Source organism: Magallana gigas, chromosome 1, assembly GCF_963853765.1.
Source record: "Magallana gigas chromosome 1, xbMagGiga1.1, whole genome shotgun sequence".
NCBI classification, from domain to species: Eukaryota; Metazoa; Mollusca; class Bivalvia; order Ostreida; family Ostreidae; genus Magallana; species Magallana gigas.
The window spans coordinates 65,107,663-65,128,297 of NC_088853.1; the positions used below are offsets into that span (position 1 = coordinate 65,107,663).

At 33.6% G+C, this 20,635-nt stretch overlaps 1 long non-coding RNA gene across 1 annotated transcript; it reads left to right on the top strand.

Annotated features, from left to right (window-relative positions):
* Nucleotides 1-4,153: 4,153 nt before the first annotated feature.
* Nucleotides 4,154-4,857, top strand: LOC117685613 (uncharacterized). The gene is made up of 2 exons (XR_004599112.2): nt 4,154-4,284; nt 4,634-4,857. It is a non-coding gene; the product is annotated as an uncharacterized lncRNA (long non-coding RNA).
* Nucleotides 4,858-20,635: the final 15,778 nt, after the last annotated feature.

Consider the following 20,635-nt stretch of genomic DNA (forward strand, 5'->3'; position numbering starts at 1 on the left):
ATTGTGACTAAGGACTTTTCTTTAGAATTCATTGATGTTTATAATACATGTGTTGCCAATGTACTCTCCTTACAGACACTTATGATGGTGTTCATGTTCTTACACATGTAAAGTTACAACACATGTATATATATAGCCAGTTATGCCACTAAGTTCAGCCATGGTTACAGTAAGGTATCATGTGCACCAGCGGTTATATGTAAATGTATTGTTGTTTGACAAGTTGGATAAATGTGTGGTATGACTGTAGTCAAATGCTAGTCATTTTTTTAAACGTTGGAACCACTGTATGAAAATCCTAGTATCTACTACTTAACATTTTGCTAAGGAACACTAATGCTTGGCCAGCTGTGTGTGAAAATTGTTACTCCATTTTGAAATATATGTAGGTTTTTGGATCATAACTATACTTATAGTATAGACAAACATATAGTCGAGTACGGTCAAGTGGTTATCAATGTTGTTCGAAACCAATAGGTTTAATCATGTATACTTACTTTGATGTCATACATTGGTATTGACATCCTGCTTTTTCTGTCAAGTTGTATTTTTTTTTTTTGTAAAATGTCGGGTCGACATTTGTCGTTCAGGGGGAAAGTGTTAGCATAGGATAAGGGGGGTACCATTTTTTATGTACAAGCAAAGAGAGGTAACTCCAATTTATGGTAACGCTTTGACTGGTCCTCTGTTATTGGAACTCTTTTACATTAGAAGTCAGTATCTGGTACCCAACCAAATAAACGAATTTATTTCTATCTTCACTCTCTTCTTTCCAGGTAAAGTGGCAATTGTTACATACACATGTAGGTATTCCTGACAAAGAGACATGTTATGCTGTGTTTGACGAGAAAGAGGATAATGCACTCGAAAGTACAAGACGTGTAGGAATTTCATCATCAAATCAAGGACCAAGAAGACTTAGGATTTTTGACGAGTTTTGTCTACTTCTCAATAGACTACGTCTGGAATTACTCCTAGAAGATTTAGATTTAGGTTTAATGTTAGTGTTTAAACTTGCAGCAATATTTATAATTTATGGATTGAAAGAAACAATATATGCCACCACGCCATGTTCATTTAGGTAAAGATTTAGTAACTGTAGAGTCATATTAGACTGTACTAAAGTTTTTGTGCAAACACATAGTTATCTTGCTAACAAGTCATTACTGTATAGTGATTATAAATCCCACATGCCATTTAAAGGACTAATAGGCAGCAGCCCAGCAGGTGTTACAACCACAGGATGAAGTTCTGCCATTCAGTCAACTGAATGGTCTGGAAAGGTGACTGAATGGCACAGCTATGCCATTCAGTCACATTTCAGTTACCTTTCAGTCACATTTCAATTGACTGAATGGCAGAGATTCATCCTGTGAACATTTGTTTCAAACCTTTGGGGAGGAAGTATAAGTGACAAACAATTAGCAAAGAATTGCGGAATTTTAGAATTGTGTGAAGTTATGGATCATGTAGTATTTTGTACACTAAGCATTCTGATGAGTGTCCCTGGAGAAAATTGCAAAATTCTACTAATGTTGTCCGAAACCTGGGGCATCACGTGAAAAACGTTCTCACTGCTTCTAATATAATAGGTCGTACCTCTCTTTTGAACTTTGACAATGGGGTATTTAAATAGGTTAAATAAGGCCTCATAGGCAATACTTTTCAAATGTGCCCATAGAAATGAAAGATCAGACATGATTTATTATATTTATTTCATAAAATCTGAAAAATAATTGAAAATAAGTTTTCAAAGAACATTCAAATGGTATATATTTTCAATTCGCTTTGTATACACTGAAACTGGTAGTAGACTACAATGCCTTGCAACTCATTCACCTGATTGGTTTCCACAAACAAATGGAAACGCACAAAAAAACAAAAAGCAAATTTTGTATGCAAATTTATGCCGACGTCACAGAATCTTATGGTCTCGACCTGTTTAAATATCAGAAAATATCATACCCTGTCTCAACGTGGCTTGATTAAAAACATTCCAAGTAGTTGTCACCTCGCAATATACTTTTTCCTTCATATCAGATGCTCTGAAAAAGAGTACAAGTGCTTACATTAGGATTAGTCAGGGCAGTAGCATATGCATACTTACAATTTATATGTTTGGGGAAATGTGGCCATAGTCTAGTACAAATAGAAAATTGTTAGCCGCCCTGGAAATTGAAAATTGTTAGCCGCCCTGGCAAAGACATTATTATGCAATCCTGCAAATTCTGTTTACTGTGGAATCATCTAGATCCGTGGGGGTAAATTTTTGTGGATTGTGGGTTTTTGCTTATTCATGGGGATGTCATTTCGTGAATGCGTCGACGCGGTTTTCAGTTTCAGTAATAAATATATCTCTTTCTAAATTTGCTTTCGTTGAGGGTGTAAATTCGTGGGGGAGGGCTACCTACGAATACCACGAAAATTGAGCCACCACAAATTTTAATGATTCCACAGTAATCAGAGAGCGTATTATCCACTACAGGCAACATAATTACAAGTCAAAGAGCTTGTTTAAAGACGTCCCATGTGGACTAGCTTATTTTCCTTTAACAAAACTTACAGTGACTCAAATCATTGCTATGTTGATTGTGATAGTATAAGAGTATAAAACACATTCCCTTCCCTCACAGGGCCAGAACCAAAAACTGAAGATGAGACATTTGATGATTCTGAGGCAAAAGGTAAGAGTATAAAACATATTCCCTTCACGTGATATGTTAGCATGAATTCATTAAAAAAAACAATACAGGTCTATAGGTCTTTTCTCGTTTAACTCTGTGCCAAAGTTTTTTTCTTCATTCAGTTTGTGTTAACTCTTTAAAAACTAATGTATCGCCCATTATGGATCACCTCAAAGTTACAATTTTGCCAGATAATCACACACCCTTTTTTCAGGGGTTGGGTATACTTGTAATATAAACATGGATATACCTTGTTGCTATATAGCAGCAATTATGTGTCATATGTTCACATTATTGATTTAGATGCAACTCAAAATTAAAAGTTTCAACATGAAAAACTATTTAGACTGAAAATCAAATGAAACAATAACAGAAATGTTATTAACATGTACAGTACCGATCAGACCCAACCTAACAGAAAGTAAACCCCAACCAAACCCTGGGTTTACTTCGGGCTTATTGCTTGCCACAATGTTGTTAAAGTTTTCATTGTGTGGATGTAAGCTTTTGCAGCTGAGAGGCCATGCCGTTGAAATTATCCGTTATGTTATCCAGTGTTGCTCTTAGCTGATCACCTGACAATGGTTGGCCTTTTGGAAGGTGCTTGAATCTAAAATAAATAAAGAAAAGAATCATAAACCAAGGTATACCATAAATCAGAAATTTCCACTATATTCCTCTTATAATTAAAATGCTGCACTGAATCTACACACTGTGTTTACAGTGATTTCAGCAAAGATATAATTTTGTCAAAACTACATGAATGTAAACAAGTCTCTGAAATGTGGTTCACACCAGTACATGTACAAGGGTCATTCCTGTTTACAAAAATATCTAATCTGTAAAACCATACCGTACCCTGGTTTAGCTTCAATAATGGTTTAAAGACTACCGGTACTTATCATACAAGTACAAACATATTTTCATCCACTGAGTATTGTATTTTAACTGTCAGTTGACAGTAATGTAAAATTGAGACAAATGAGAGGTATAAGAAATGTTATCATTTTTTTAACCAAGTAGAACTTGACAAAAGCAGGGTGTTTAAGGTGTTTAAGTATAAATGAGTAAATGATTTAATTTTCTTTACAATTAAGGTCATATAGCAGCACAGCATCCCTAGTAACTAGAGTCTCAGCACCAGTCATACAGAAGAATGTTGGATACACATACATTGAAGAGGTACATGTTTATTTAAAGATATGGTAACTATGTATGTAACTATTTGTTTTTCTCTCCTTGGTCAAAACTGGCTCAAACCTCACAAATGCAACAGAATGCTCTCGGGTAATGTATATGTGCAGTTTGTGACCTGAGCTTTTTTTTCTAAAATCATCATAATTTACGGTCAAAGTTCAACCTTTATAGGTCTTTGACCCTTTTCTCTCTTTACCAAAATCTGAGTACCATATCAACGATTTAGACTTGCAGATATGTGTCTATTTGGTACTGTAACTATTTTTTGTTCCAGGTATACAGAGGTATCCTCGTGTCTCTAGGAGAAGTTTCTAAGAAACATGGAATTAGCATGGATAAGAAGTTGTGGCATAAAAAAAACCATGCATCGGTTTCCTTCAAAAGGAGACGCCTGTTATTGAAGGTATTGTTTTATACATTATACTTTTATAACAAAATGATGTGTTCACCATTCGTTTCAATGGCAGAGCTACATATTTTGCGTAACTAATCACGAAATTAACCAATTACAATGGAAGAACTGCACTAGTTGGTCAATATCAGTATGTCTGTGTGCTCTGCAGTAGATAAGCTCGAACCTTAGTCTTCATGCTTTGTTTGCTTGAACAGAATCTGTATGAATTGTTTTTTGTATTGTTAGTATAATTTCCTATATTTAGGCTACAACTGGGTTTCAAAAGGGTAGGTACAATGCAGCACACATTGTAAAACTTGTTTTACTTAATTTAATATATTTCTATTTTCCTTGAAAGAAAAGACAACATTTGAGGGAGTCAGCAAATTATGTCAAAGAAGGGAAAACATACGAACAAGACGTTTCATCAGCAGATGTAAACCCATGTGATATAGAAGCTTTACCTGGAAAGCGTAACTTCACTGGTGGTGAAAACACAGCAGTCTTTGTCTTGGAAACAACAGGACTGTCCCGCAACAGTGACATAATCCAATTAGCAGCTTTTGATGGGAAAGAAGAGTTGAATATTTACATTTCCCCATCCCAGGAAATAACGAAGAAAGCAAGTGAAATTACAGGACTAAAATATGATTTTGAATCTGGATGCATGTTTTCTGGAGGACAGGAAGTAGAATGCATTGATATTAGAATTGCTCTCCTTAAACTAATAGATTATGTTAGCAAGCGAGAAAAACCAATTATTGTAGGCCACAATGTATTGTCCTTTGACATTCCAATTCTAATCAAGAAACTTCAAGAGCATGGTCTTCTTCAAGAATTTTTGCGGCATGTCGGTGATTCTTTGGACACACTCAGGCTAGCACGTAAGTTATTCAATAAGGAAACTGTGGGCAACTACAAACAGCAAACACTCGTACAAGTTCTAGGAAAATCCTACCAAGCACATGATGCTCTTACACATGTTAAAAATCTTTACGAACTTTTTGTATCCAAGTTCACATACAAAGAAACAGATGCCTTTCCTCTCAATTTCCATGTCCTACAGAAGTCATTCGTACCACTCGTTGAAAGGAAGCTTATTTCGAGTGCAAATTCAAGAAAACTTGCAAATTCTGGACTAGGACTTGGACACCTTAGTCTAGCATACCAACGAAACAACGAAGAAGGGGTTAAGTTTATTTTGTCAGAACATGGTTTCAATGCAAAAACATCAAAAGGCATCAATTTGTACTTTGAGAAACAGGAAGAATAAGCATTGTTAAAAAGGACAGTGTCATAAAAGTGCATGTCTTGTCTATCTTTAAAGTATGTATAAAATTGTAATATTTTGTAAACATCCATATTGTATTGATGAAATATGCAACAGGTTACATAGCTATACTATTACAAGTAATTAATATCGCAGTTCTTGATTTACATTGAATTTCTAAATTGATATTATATGAATTGTTTTTTTTTATGTGTACATTGCTAAGGGACATGCATGCAATCATAATTTTTATATTGTAACTTTACCCTACTTTATTTTCTCATCGTGTTAGGTGTTTTCATGTCAAAAAATACTCAATGTCTCAGGTTGGGACATAATTGTACCTTTTGTAGTTATGTCGTATAAGACAAATATGGTCATACATGTATGTCAAGTTTGTTAATTTTTTTTGAATTTTAAAAAGGGTTTTTTTTTTTTTTGTTTTTTTTTTGGGGGGGGGGGGTTGTTAATGACCATCTGCTGCTGCCTTTATTTGTTCTCAATGTGGCCATGAAATTTTTAGTGATAAATAGTATTGTTTGAATAATTATCATTATAATAAAAAATAAATGTTTTTTTGAGCAGATAATTTTTTACGACCAAAAAATTAGCGTCGATTTGTGTGGGTCAAGTTTGTCACTTTTTTTAATTTTAAAGGGGGGGGGGGGCTTTTACTGACCATCTGCTGCCCCTATGTGTTTTATATAACTTTCAATGTGGCCATGGAACTTTCTTTGGTGTAATTATCATTATAATAAAACAAAATAGTATAATAAACAGATAATTTTTACAACTAAATTAGTGTCAATCTCTGTGTGTCAAATTTTTCAAATTTTTAAGGGGGGGGGGGTTGTTAATGACCATTTGCTGCCTTTATTTGCCCTCAATGTGGCCATGGTTTTTTTTTTAGTGAGAAATGGTATTGGTCAAAGTTTGTCAAATTTTTGGAATTTTAAGACTTGTCTGAGCTTGGTTTTTAAATTCTAATAATGCTGATGTAATTACATTGTAACTGTTAATATAAGTTTAAGCTAAGAACTTAGGTGACAAATCTCATTTGATATTGAATGCATGTTGCAAAATAATTTTTACATTGGTCATTTTATACATTTCTTCATGATTTATAGAGTGCAAGGAAAGGGGGGTAACTCATCACATCACAGCTCAGTAACGAACCCTCAATGCCATGCTCATATTGCTCAGTGCACACTACTATATGAAATATGTTAATTTTAAAAAAAATCAATTGGATAGTTTTTTGGGGGGTCAGGTGTCCTTGGCTACCTTAAACCATGGCAACATGAAACAATGTTTGTCTGGATCGCCATACAGTTAATTCGAAACGGGAGAATGTTGATGAATATCTTAATCACCTACTAATATTACTTGTATACCACCAAGGATGTTGTTTGTTTTTGGGACATTTTTACATAAATGGTGGACTTGTTTTAAAAGCTTTAACACTTATCATTGAAACTAACAGTTTGTATGTCTAGACTGTTTGAAAAAGGTATCGTATTATATCGCCTCATTTTCACATTCAAATCCGACGTTGAGGCGGGAACAATTGCACATTGTATTACGATTTTGATATTGCTTTTAACAGAGGTCATTATGTTTTTGCAAGTCATAAAATCAACCTCTATCATGGAGGCTAGATAAACTCTAACTTAAATATTTTTAAATTTCAAAAGAAACAGATTCTGCAAGTGTTAATAGGCGAAAGTCTATAATTTTCTATCATAAATTCCGTGGAAAATAGATTCATAAAGTTATGGACAAAAGTCGGACCATGCAGTTTAAAAGGAAAACAACATAACTGCAGATGTGTTTTAATGTTTAATCAAATATCAAATATAATAGTTTATCAAACGCTTTACATGTGTATATCAAATGCTTGCAATTTAATAAAAAAAAAAGCAATACTTAAATAGATAGTTTTGTCACAAAAATGAACATTAAGCTATTGAAAACCTCACCTCAACATACACATACTGTACAGTCATTATTTTATGAGAGTACTTAATTCCACGATCCCGTCATTTTGGATCAAATCGCGGGAATATAAAATCGCGAATATTGAATTTTTATCCTAATTCTTATAGTACTCAACTCCCATAAAATTAAAGCGAGATTTTAAAATCTGCGAAGGGAGTTTCTCGTGATTTTACGCCGATATAAATTTTTAGGATTAATCAGGAATCTAGAGTATTTGTTTTGTCGGAAAGAGAATTATTAAATAAAAGACATCAGCAATAATAATTAGACAGAGTATCCAAGCACTTCAACTTCACAAAGAGTGAGATACTCAGTGCTTATGGAGATCTTTACGAATCTCCCCTGTGGTAATGTCGGACAGTCGATGACGACCAGCTGAGACAAAGTACCGGGACCAGCAAAGAATCCGCAGGGAGTGTTGACATCCGATTCTGTCAGCCCTACAGTGACGGTGACATTCCGCAGTCGGTCTGACAAATCTAAGTAAAAAAAACAACATATATTAATGTGAAACTATTAACTAATAATTTGGAAACATGCATAGATTGCATTTTTTTCTTATATATTTTCTCCTTGCTAAAAATTAAAACGTAAAGATAAAGGTGTTTTCCCCGTTTTATTGTCACGGATGTTATCAAAGCTGTACTCCACTATTTTACGTCGTTTTACAATGTCGTTACTTGAAGACTATACCGGTAGCTCGTTTTACAATGTTACTGTGTGCCCCTACCTAGTCCCCACTCGTCCATTCCTCTATTGAATATTCGGACAGATGTGATGGAATATACAGCCTGCAGATCTACCAACCACCACGGATTCGTGTCTCCACCCACTGTGCATGAACACTTGTCGACGATAAAGTCTGTACCGTTGTTGCCATCAACTGCCAAATTGGCTGAGGTGACCACTCCTGTCCATGCATGCGTTGATGATTGTTTTGCAGGTCTATGCAACGCTAGGTTGGTAACATCTGCCAACAATTTAACAGAAATGAAGATATTTTGTGATGAATATAAAGCAATATGAGCTTTGTTTTTTAGAATTTAATTTTGCTGCAAAAAGCTGCTAGTATGATAAGTCTGCATATAACTTAAACTTTTATGATAAATTAGGTTTGAAAAATCATTAAGTTTGTCGGAAGAAAGATTTCTCTTCTAAGGAATATAAAGCAAATTAATTTTGTATAGGACGACAAAAATTCAATTACGCTCCAATTTAGGCTTCTAAACGACCTTTTAACACATAAATATGGCTAAAAGATATTTAAAAACCATGATATTTTTGTCACTTTAATATAACTATAACATTTTTGTAAAAAAACATTTCAACATGAAAACTGCAGCTCATATTGCTTTAAGGAAAAACAATACTTTGACCGTAAATTTAAAAAATAAATCAAGGGCTTTAATAACTGTTTCTCAAAAGTGCTAAAAAAATGAAGATCTTTTTCTTTTGAAGTGTAATTTTGAATAACATGTAAAGAAAACTAACAAATATTAATATTTATCGCTTTTTCTTCCCCCTCCTCCCTTATCTCTCTCTCCTTCTCTCTTTCTCTCTCTCTGTGTGCTCTGCCAAACTAGGGGCCTGCCTCAGAAACGCAAGTCGTAAAATGGGGATCTGAAATAGTCTGGGAATTTGATTTAAGTTCCCCAATTGTTTTATTGCTTAAAAAAAAGCATGTTTTAAACCTAACAAATATCGAAAAGTATCTAGTCCCATTTTCAGATTTTCATGAGACATGTGATTACACAGACACCATGCGCATGTGTATAGAAACGAAAGTGCCAATTTGGGAGAGTTTGTCGAGAACAGGTCGGAGAGAAAGAGGAAAGACAGCTCAAAAAATCCTTGATTTTCATCGGGATGCCTTTTATATATAGAATCTCTGAATAAAGGAATATTGATTACAAGACATTAACGATGTATACTTGAAATACGATGTGCCGCACAGGGAGGGGAAGATGGTACTCGTACTTGGTGATTTTCTTACTTAAAGCTGACATGAATTCATATTCATAAATACGCATTATTTCTCTTTTATCTCCGACTACCGCCATATAAGTTATCGATTTCTATTGTTCTGCTCATCGCTACACACCCCCCTATGTAAGCTGAGAGCACTATTCATGCTTCACCGCATTCAGGTATTTCATGCACCCGAACACATTGCCTTGGACGAGAAGACGTGTAGAAACGCGTTTTGAAGAAAAATAAAATGACAACCACTGCACTGGCAATATCCAATACACGATGAAACAAGACAGACTGAAATCCAGGCGGAGATACTTATAAAATTCCTAGATAATTGTGAACCGTTCTCCTGTGTATGTTATAACATCGCACATGCGCAAACAACACACTGTGGCAGATCGAGCAATGTCAATGATCGCATGGATTTTTGAAACGGTGGAACGGATGGAAACGATGTTACATTGTCATTTTCTTGGATTTACTATCATTTATCTACTGTGTTCGATGTAGTACCGCCGGGGTTTTCAAAAAGACGCAGACGTTATTATACCCCCCGCAAACAAAGTTTGGGGGGGGGGGGTATATAGTAATCACCTTGTCCGTCTGTCTGTCCGTCCGTCTGTCTGTGCAATCGTGTCCGGTCCATATCTTTCTTATGGGGAAACATTGGAAGTTCTTACCTCACACAAATATTGCTTATGACCTAAGGGTGTGTCATGACCTTGACCCAAGGTCATTTGGGCAAGGTCAAGGTCACTGACAGAAAAAATGCAAAATTCGTGTCCGGTCAATATCTGTCTAATGGAGAAACATTGGAAGTTCTTACTTTACACAAAAATTGCTTATAACGTAAGCGTGTGTCATGACCTTGACCCAAGGTCTTTTGGGAAAGGTCAAGGTCACTGACAGAAAAAATGCAAAATCCGTGTTCGGTCCATATCTTTCTTTTGGGGAAACATTGGACGTTTTTACTTCACACAATGATTGCATATGACCTAAGGGTGTGTCATGACCTTGATCCAAGGTCATTTGGGTAAGGTCAAGGTCACTGGCAGAAAAAGTGCAAAATTTGTGTCCGGTCGTATCTTCATTATAGAGAAGCATTAAATGTTCTAACTTTACACAAAGATTGCTTATGACCTAAGGGTTTGTCATGACCTTGACCATAGGTCATTTGGGAAAGGTCAAGGTCACTGGCAGAAAAATGCAAAATTCGTGTCCGGTCCATATCTTTCTTTTTGGGGAAACATTGGAAGTTTTTACTTCACATAAGGATTGTTTATGACCTACGGGTTTGTCATGACCTTGATCCAAGGTCAATTGAGGAAGTTCAAGGTCATTGTTTCAAAAATGCTAAATTCTGTCTGTGTTATGTCTTGTATTAATGGAAATATTAGAAGCTAAAATTTGACACAAAGCTTGCCTGTCTCAGGCCACATAAAACTATTTTTAGACTCTCATCCCTGTCTCTCTGAAAATGGCCTGCCCCGATGAATTTTTTTTAGGAAAAAAAAAAGATGTGTGGAAAAAAAATTTCGGAAAAAATCCGGCTCAGTATACCAATAATTCAAAATGTTTAAATATTAAATTTTTCTTAGCGGGGGGTATCAATTGTGAGCTTGCTCACAGTACCTCTAGTTCACGCTGTATGAACGACACACATGTTCGATGTGAATACGCAGTGAGGCAGCACTGTATGTGCAAAATAATAAAGATATCTGGAAAATCCTTTCACAGAATAAACATATTTTGTATTTCATTGATTGTTGTTTTCTTTATTCTTTAATACAAAAATTTTTCTGCAATGTGTAGTTCATGCATTTAAAAGTCCGTGCAACCTAAATGCCTCGATCGGAAAGCAACCGACCGTAACTTTCTCAACCGGTATATATACCCCAGTGGCAGTAGAGGAGCGATCGAAACTAATATGGTGACCAAATGCTTTTATGAATTCATGTCAGCTTTAATGATTCCATAACATTAGAAATGAAACTTTTATTAAGACGGGTTTTAAAGTGAATTTTCAAAAGAAACTATGCACAATGTATACTTTTTAGAATATCCTTGCAAATCATGAAATGAATGTTTTGTGCATAACGTTCATGTGCGCGGATCCAGATTTTTATTGGTGGTATTTAGGTTTTCTCCGGAAAGGGGCTGTGGGATCCGAGGCATATATTTTGTAATCTTGTTGTGTAAATTTAAGATATTTTAATTTTCCAGGGGGAAGTAGGCCTTGAAAAATTGAAATATTTTGGTTTTGTCAAAAGGGATTTTCATACATTTTTTTTTTAGTTCGGGATGCTATGGATTATCCGGAAAAACTTGGCAGCGGTGTATCCAGGAATGGTACGGATTCTCCAGAAAATTAAAAACTGTGTACCAAGGAATGCCACGGAACATCCCGAAAAAGTTGAAAGCTGTATACACCGGAATGTCAAGGATTCAGCATTCTCTAGAAAAACTTGACAGCTGTGTACAATGTAATGCCACAGATTCTTTAGAAAAGGTTGACGTATGTGTAACCAGAATGCCACTGATCGGCAGTCATTGGATATCATTAAAAAAAAAATATTGATGCTAATTTATACTCGAAGGAGATAATCTCGCAGAGAGGCCCTTTAATAAACAGAGTGAGTTTTTTTCTTGAAATGATGATAGGTATATAGACAGGCAAGGTTACAGTGTTATGAATAGATTATTAAATGAACTCATTTATTATATTTCAATGATTATTTATTCCTCCTGTGTATGTTTGATGTATAGACTTTTGGTAACATTTAATTTTAAATTTGGTTAAGTATTGTTAGTTCAATGAGGGCTGCTGTACTGTTAAAGTGTGAAATTTACTGCCATTTGGGTGGGGGTTGGGTATTTTTTTTGGGGGGGGGGGTATACATTTCGCCGTATAATGAAGTCTTTTTTAAGGTCAGTTAATTAAAATTGGTACATGTAATATATTGCCGCGCTATTTTAGGAAATAGCTGCACATTGTAAGCATTATTAACAAAACTGAATATAATAAAATTGACCCGTCAAAGTCTACAAGTTTCTTTTAACAAAATTAAAATTAAGATGATGGTTTAGACTCCAAAATGAAGCTTAGAATGCAAAAATGAGACCCTCAGCCTGGTTTATCTAAATAATGGGTTCTCAGATGACTGTCTCTCAAGGCCTGTAGGCCTCCTATTGGTTAATGAAGGGGTCATAAGGTAAGAATTCTAGTTTCTTGTATAAAAGATACAAGAATTAATGTTCGTAACTTTCTTTTGATGATTATTTAATTTTTTTTTTTCAGAAAAGGTACAGGAAACGGGTCCTGTGGTGATGAGAGTGAGGATAAAAGGATTACCAGACTAAAAAGGAGAGTCTTCATGGATACATTAACAGTCGAGCCTCAGTCAACGCAAAGACATAGTTTTTAAAAATCGTCTAGGGACCAACGTCAAAGTAGTTTTAAAGATCAGCAAATGTCAAAATGCTTGCATATAAGTAAAACCATATGTTGCTGTCAAAATGCTTGCATATAAGTAAAACCATCTATGGTAAGATTTCATTTTTTCGAATAATTAAACTATTTTCTTTGTTAAATTGAATCCGAAATGAGGCCCCGCCCTGCTCTCATAATTTTGGTATAAAGGAATTTGAATCTACATTATATAAGGTTGCTTTTAGTAAAGTTGCATCTTTTGAAGGCAAATGTTTTTTTTTTTACTTTAAAGATTTTTTTCTTTATGTCTCTAGAAATTTGTTCCCCCCCCCCCCCTACCACATTATGTTCGCGTTTCATAATTTTTCCGTAATTTAACCAATCGTGAATACTACCATTAGTTTCGAAAAACGTTATAATGCATTTATTTTGATCAATTGATTTTCTAGCAGCGTGAAATTAAAATCATCGCGATTGGTTCTTAATAAGAAATCGTGAAATTTTAACATCGTGGAATTAAAACGACTTGCAGTAGTTTCTGAAAAGAGGATGCTCAGAGATCTATTTTCCAATGTAAAAGCTCGACACGCCCCCCCCCCCTATTGTGGCTCAACCTACCCCTGGGGTCATGATTGTCACAACAATGAATTAACACAAACAGAGGATGCCTTCACACAATTTCAGCTTTGGTTCTTAAGAAGGTTTTCTTTTTTAGATTTCTCAAAAAATTTCAATAAATCCTAAGTATCTCCCCTTGTTAAAAGGCATTGGTCTTTATTATTTGGAGAAGATAAAGTTTACAGACAGACGGACGACAGACAAAATGTGATCAGTAAAGTTCACACGAGCTTTCAGCAACCAATTATTGGTTTATCAGATACATGATCGAAAACAATGTGGTTTCAACAATCATTTCAGGTACATGTATACATGGCTTATTACTGAACACTAAGGTTGTGAGATAAAAGCACCAGGAACATATTATCTTGTTATTTTAGAGATTAATGTTGAAAGTATTAAAAATAAGACAAACATTTCATTTTATTAAAACACTATTTTATAGCATACAGCAAAACATCAACTGTGCAGTAAATGTATTTGAATAAGTTTTAAGTCCGATGCAAATTGAACCAAAAAACCCTTTTTTCCATTATATAACTAATATAACTAGATAATGGAGTCTTCATTTGCTTGTTCATATTGAGTTATAACGTTTTGAATCTATTAAAAATAAGGAAGCTCTATGATCAGAATTCAACATTTTTTGTAATTTCTAAATAAACAAACATACTTGTTAATAGTTAAGTATTAATTAGCTAACCACAATCAGTAATAAGCATTACATTTAAAATAGTTTTGGTATAAATATCAGATGGTGAATCTGACAATGAAGGTTAAATATTCAAAAGCTTTAACAGGAGAAGTGAGTAACACGTGGTGGCATTTAGAGCTTATTCTTCAGATTAAATGTCCACAGGGAGAGTGTCTCTCTCCTGGGGATTATTGATGGCAGTTTGTTGTAAATTAGCCACCTTGTTTTAGTTTTGAAAGCATATACAAATAAAAATTGAAAGTTAACAAATATGGGGATATAATTTTCACCAGTCTTGCATCTTCTCAATATCAGGTCATACACTTCATTACGGACTTTAAGTTTTTCGCTAAAATTGTAGGCCTCATAGTCCCTTTTTAAATATTTGAGAGAGGTGGTAGTCATTACAATATTTTGATTTTTCTACTCCAAAATGAAATTTAATTTAATGCATATATGATACTCCTCGACAAGTGTTTGTGTAAGCTATGACACTTAAGTGACTATTGGCCTTTTCTTTTGATAAGCTAGACTTATGCATGTTTCTTTTAAACTTGATGGGTATTTATTTTTATTGATCTTGAAATAAAATATAAGCATGTGCCAACTCTTTGTGTTGCAGCAAAAGACATATCAATGACACAATATATTGATCATTTTAAGAAATAGGGATCACTGATTTATTATTATCAATTTATATTATGTGAACAGATTTGCATTGTATGTATAAAACAATCGACATTTAACCCACCTCGAATACAATGGACTTTCTTACTGGACAACGTCACACACTGATCGTCTGAGGAGCACGCCAGACATTCCTGGTTCATTTATGGTACATTTACAGTCTACAAGACGGTCATGGTTGATTATAAAAGCGTGTTATTTACTTTGGTTAACATTGAGATGTACATTATTTGTGACTGTCTGTTAGGTTTGGTTTTCTTTTTTTAATAACAAATTTTGCGATTTTCAATCGCTTGCAATTTTACTTATAGGTGTTCCTGCAATGTATTTTATGTTGCTGTTGATAAAACACACCAAGTAAATATTCAAAAGTAAGAAGGAATTCTCATTTATTTATTCCTCCATTTACTGGCCTTAATTTGCGAGCTATGAACTATACAGTACATGTAGGTCTCCAATAGGTATTGTAAGTAAGCATACCTGGGATTTTGGTTAATCGGTGAATTTTTACCCTGAGAAATTCTTTTTAATTTTTATTTTGCAAACTCGCGTTTCTTAACTTTCTTTTTTTCTAAGATATATCTCTCATTTAATTTATACATTACCATTCTAACTACTAAAAACTTACATTGTATACAAGATGAAGAAAAAAAATTATAATGGGTATTTAAAACGCCATGATTTGAACAAATTAGCCTCTTAACCATTTGAAGGTTCTCGCACACAAGTTGCAGCCTTTTTGAGGAGTATTTTTTCTATATCTTGTAAATTTACAAGAATTCTTTATTATTCCCCCTTAAATATAAGGAGACCGTTTTTCCAACAAACTCTAATTCCTCAGGACATATGATAAAACAAGCAATATTAAAAATGTATGATCTTAAAAAAAATGTCATTGATTCTTCGTATTATGAACGTTTCTTACGTATTATTGACCAGTCAAAAAACAGAAGAGGTAAAACAATACCTGATTGAGTTCAATTCTAACATAGTCGGGATTGGTTTCCGTTTTGTCGATGGCCGACACGAGTTCACACAATAGTTCCTGTTTCCGGTAGTTGACTCCTCGACATAGTTTGGGTCTGTGTCTACATTCCCGGACACACTGCTGTTGTCCAATGATCTCCAACACCCGAACAACGGGACCACGATACCTCTCACCGGGAACAACCGCAGATGTCACTCCCTCGTACAATGATACAACACACAGCAGTACTGTTGTAAATGTCACTTCATTCAAATATTTACCAATCAGAAGGTGAACCATTCTGTGCTTGTTTCAGATTTAAGTATAAAATTAAATGATGGTTTTTAGGTTTTGTTTTTTGCCACCAGCCTAATACGTTTATCTTTTTCGCAGCAAAAATATAAATTAAAATTGAATGAATTTCTATCAAAGAACTCTCCTTGAAAAGCTTTTAATGAAATTAATAATATATATTAAAAGATTCTCTAGAAAAGCTGTCTTTGAACAATGGAATCGACAAAAACCAAGTTCAATGAACGATTATGTCGTAAACAGAATGGGATATTTTTGCAAGTTACTTTGTCCTTTATGAAAATTCTACATCATCTACAATCAATTTCCCTTATAGCTGTTCTTGTAACTTCTGAATTCAAAATCTACTGGTATTTCCGATAATTGTAAGACATCGTTGCCATCCCTTGTTTAATCACTGTACCCTTCTGTTAATTCACTGTACATCTACTTGACAACAGTGTACCTACCCACTGACCAGCACTGTACCCAACTGCCTATACGAGATTCTGACAAACATTGCATTGTTCTGTTACCTACTGCATCTTTTATTTTCATTTTGAAAACGGTCAGAACTATTTTCGACACATCCCCTCACTTCAGTGACATAGTGTTTAACGATTCTTTTGGTATATTTCACATTTTGTATTTTCTCTGTTGCTTATGCGACCACCGATTAAATTTTGTCAAAAATTAAAATTTCAAAAACGAGGGAAAACACATTGGTGTATGAGACATGTGATAAAAGTGTAAATCCCGTTACAGCTATCAATCCGGACGATGCAATGAACACAAAATGATTGTGTTTTCTATATCCACACTAACTTGTATTTATACTTCCCATACTATAGGCTGTTGCATCCTATAATGCATTTCCAAGCTATGGGGACATAGGTGCTTTACATACAAATGGTGTTTTATTTAATGGTATAAGAACTGAATACCTTTGATTAAGATCATAAAAATTCTTAAAATTACGTACATGTTAATAACAGAATACAAAAGAAAGGTAGCATAAATGTCATTATTGAAAAAGGTTTACATATACAAATGGTGTACAGTCTGAGTCATATCTATGGGAGATTTGAGTTCAAAGTAATATAATTTAAGTATATGAGATGTTTGTTCTTTATGTTGAAACTAATTTGACTTTTATTACTTGAAAATTTAGATACTTTCCATTTTAAAATAGCTAATACTGAAATATTATGCGATTAAACTCGTACCGACTTTTGCAGCAAACATTAAGGAAGTAGTTTCCTCATGGTTTTAATTGTCAAATTCAAAATATTATTAGGTTATTGTTATAAGTAAAATTTGTTCTGCACAAAATATTAATTAAATGATATTAATATAGTTTTGCATTTTTATGCTTTAAGCTGATACAAAAATAAATCTAAAGCAAAACAGAGGACATTTGATCGAATTTCCTTAATTGTTTTCTTCAAGACTATTTTCGCAGAACTTAAAAAAGTTAAAATGTATTTGTTAGTCAAAAAAATTGCATGATTTTTGTTGATTCTTTTCTAATTTTTTGTACGACAATTATATGACACACAATTTAAACATATTAAAAAAGCTGTAAAATCACCACAGTTGTCATGTCAAATTCTGCGAAATCATATAGATTTAATGCAAGCAAAATAACATCAGTATAAAAAGTTAAGGATAATTAATTTTTAAGTTTTATCATTCCTTGTTACTTTAAGCTCTAAACCTGATGCTTTTAGTTTGTTAAGCTTCACCGCGCTTCGTGAGTAAGCATTAAATGGTAAAAGGAATATTCGATAAATAAACAGTAAAATGTGTCGTTTCTATTAAAGTCTAGTCATTAAACATTTTCTGTGGTTGAACAAAGGCATTTAAAAGTAAATGCTTTTAAATGTTATACATAATACATAGAAATAAGTGATGTTGAAAAACAATTTGTTTTAGAAAATAATCAATACAGCTGTGTGTTTACGTTATTTTTGCAAATACTTCATGATATCCCCTTCAAGCGTGGAAATATATATTTTACTCATTAATATTTTTAAATGCTGGTTTTTTTTTATTTTTGTATGTTCTGTGTCCAACTTTTTTCCTAATTGCCTTCTTAACATATTTGTGAAACTTGAAATACAAAAAAAACAACAACACTAAATACATGGCTGGATATTTATCCACCGCAAGCGCGGAAATTTACATTTTACTCATGAATATGATAGAATGCTGTTTTGTTCATTTTTGTATATTCTGTGTCCAACATTTTTCTTAATTGCTTTTTTAACATATTCCTGATAATTGAAATACAAAAAACTAAATACATAGCTGGATATTTAAAAGGGCGGACAGGGATGGAAAATCTAAACTAAATTGAATGATATATACATGTACATTTGTGGCCTTAATTTCTTTTAGTTTTAGTTGCTTTTTGTTGTGGTTATTCCATATGTATTGTTTTTGGTGTTTTGAATTTTTAAACAGCTATAGCAAAAAGTACCTTGAATCAAATGCGATTCAACAGATATGTATAATTTGTATACAAATTAAACCACTACCACATCGATGTAAAAAGCTAATCCACCTGGAAATGTGATGCTGAATAAAGCCTGAAGTGAAAAGGTGTTAATTCAATTGGAAAAATACTGCTAGCAATAAAGTATGAAACAAATATATGTACATGTAGGTATATCTTACTACATGTGTTTTTGTGATCGGCTTCGGCCGATCACTATTGTGTCCATATGAGGCATCCGGCAAATGTTTCCACGTGCGCACACATTCCGCTTGCATAAGTAGTTCTTATAAAAACTTGAAGTTTGGTTTATTATTTATATAACATTTTACTCAGTTTTATTTCAATTCATTTACCTTAAGAGATGCAAACATATATAAAATACAGTTCGACCTGTTAATTCAAGAATGCACATTTTGTCTCGCGCGTAAGAATTTCGATCGAAAGATTCATTCAGTAATGCAGTTGACCTCGATGAACTGACTTCAATCATAAGAATCCATGAACTGATCTCGATCTATTGATGTTGCATAATAGTAGCTAGGAAGACGGCTTGATTTATAAACAAGCTTACGTTACAAGGTTACGTTATAATGCGACCTCAATAGCAAGTTATGATGGCATTCGATGTTTTTCAGTCGCATTAAATTATTTTAATACAACTATTCCTATGTATAAGTGTTAATGCTCTTTGAAGAGCCCTACTCAGTATTCTGAAGAAGAAGAAGAAGAAGAAGAAGAAGAAGAAGAAGATACATTAACATTTAATAATTACGTTAAAAATATAAAACTAGACAAGGAGTTTACGAACGGCTTTCCCCAAATTTATTTCAAAATTAAATTTGTTGACGGTTTATAATGATGAGATTATGATGTACAGATTCAAAATATTTTATATTTTGTAAAAAAACAGTACTTTTTAAATTATTTTAACATTAAACTACCTATCAATATATCATTATTGCCGATCATATCTTTAAAATAAATACTTGTTTCTGATTCCTTATTAAAGTTCTAAATAACCCATGGACGTAAAATTCAGATCACTAGATAACCCACCTCGAATACAATGGACTTTCTTACTGGAGAGCGTCACACACTGATCGTCAGTAGAACACGTCGGGCATTCATCTGGTACATTGGCAGTCTACAAAACGGTCATGATGGGTAATGAGAACACTTGTAAGTTGTAATTGACTTGAATCAACATTATCATGAACATGACTGATGTCGTTGATTAGCCGTCGCTAATCATTTGCAAAGTTTATTTAAACCATTGAAATAGCATCTCTGAAATTTGGTTCCGCGAATACTTCTGAATACCAAGATTTTTAAAAGTTGCGTTTCTAAACGGTTAATAACGGTAAATAATATATATCAAAAATGGAGTAATAAACAAAATCCCTGGAGAATGGGGTTAAAAAGATCATATATAGAAAGTCAATAAAACGATGTGAAACTTTTCTCCAGATATTTTGAAAACTAACATTAAAGGTGCATGGTCACGATTTTTATCAAATTCAATTTCTTTTATTTTCATTGATTACAATACTTTAGAAATGCACTTCTTATGATTAAGAAAAATTTGAATATCTGTTGAAGAGTTATAAGCATAAGATATATAGCTCGCATTTCTTTACATGTGCCTTGTGTTTGTTAACATTAATTATTAACTATTGACTGTTAAATGCATTATTTGAATTTACTGGACCAAACCAATTTATGTACAGAGAGGTGTTTGAGTGATACCGAAGGGATAAAGTTACAATGAGCATACAGTTACCGTATCAATAAGAACAGTTTTAGGATGGTTCAGAGGTATCTTTAGTGTGCACCGCCTAATGTTTTAATGGGACTTTACAGTTGTTATATGTCAAAGAATATCAAGAATGAATATCATTTTCTATAAAATGTAAATGTATTTTTCTTTTATC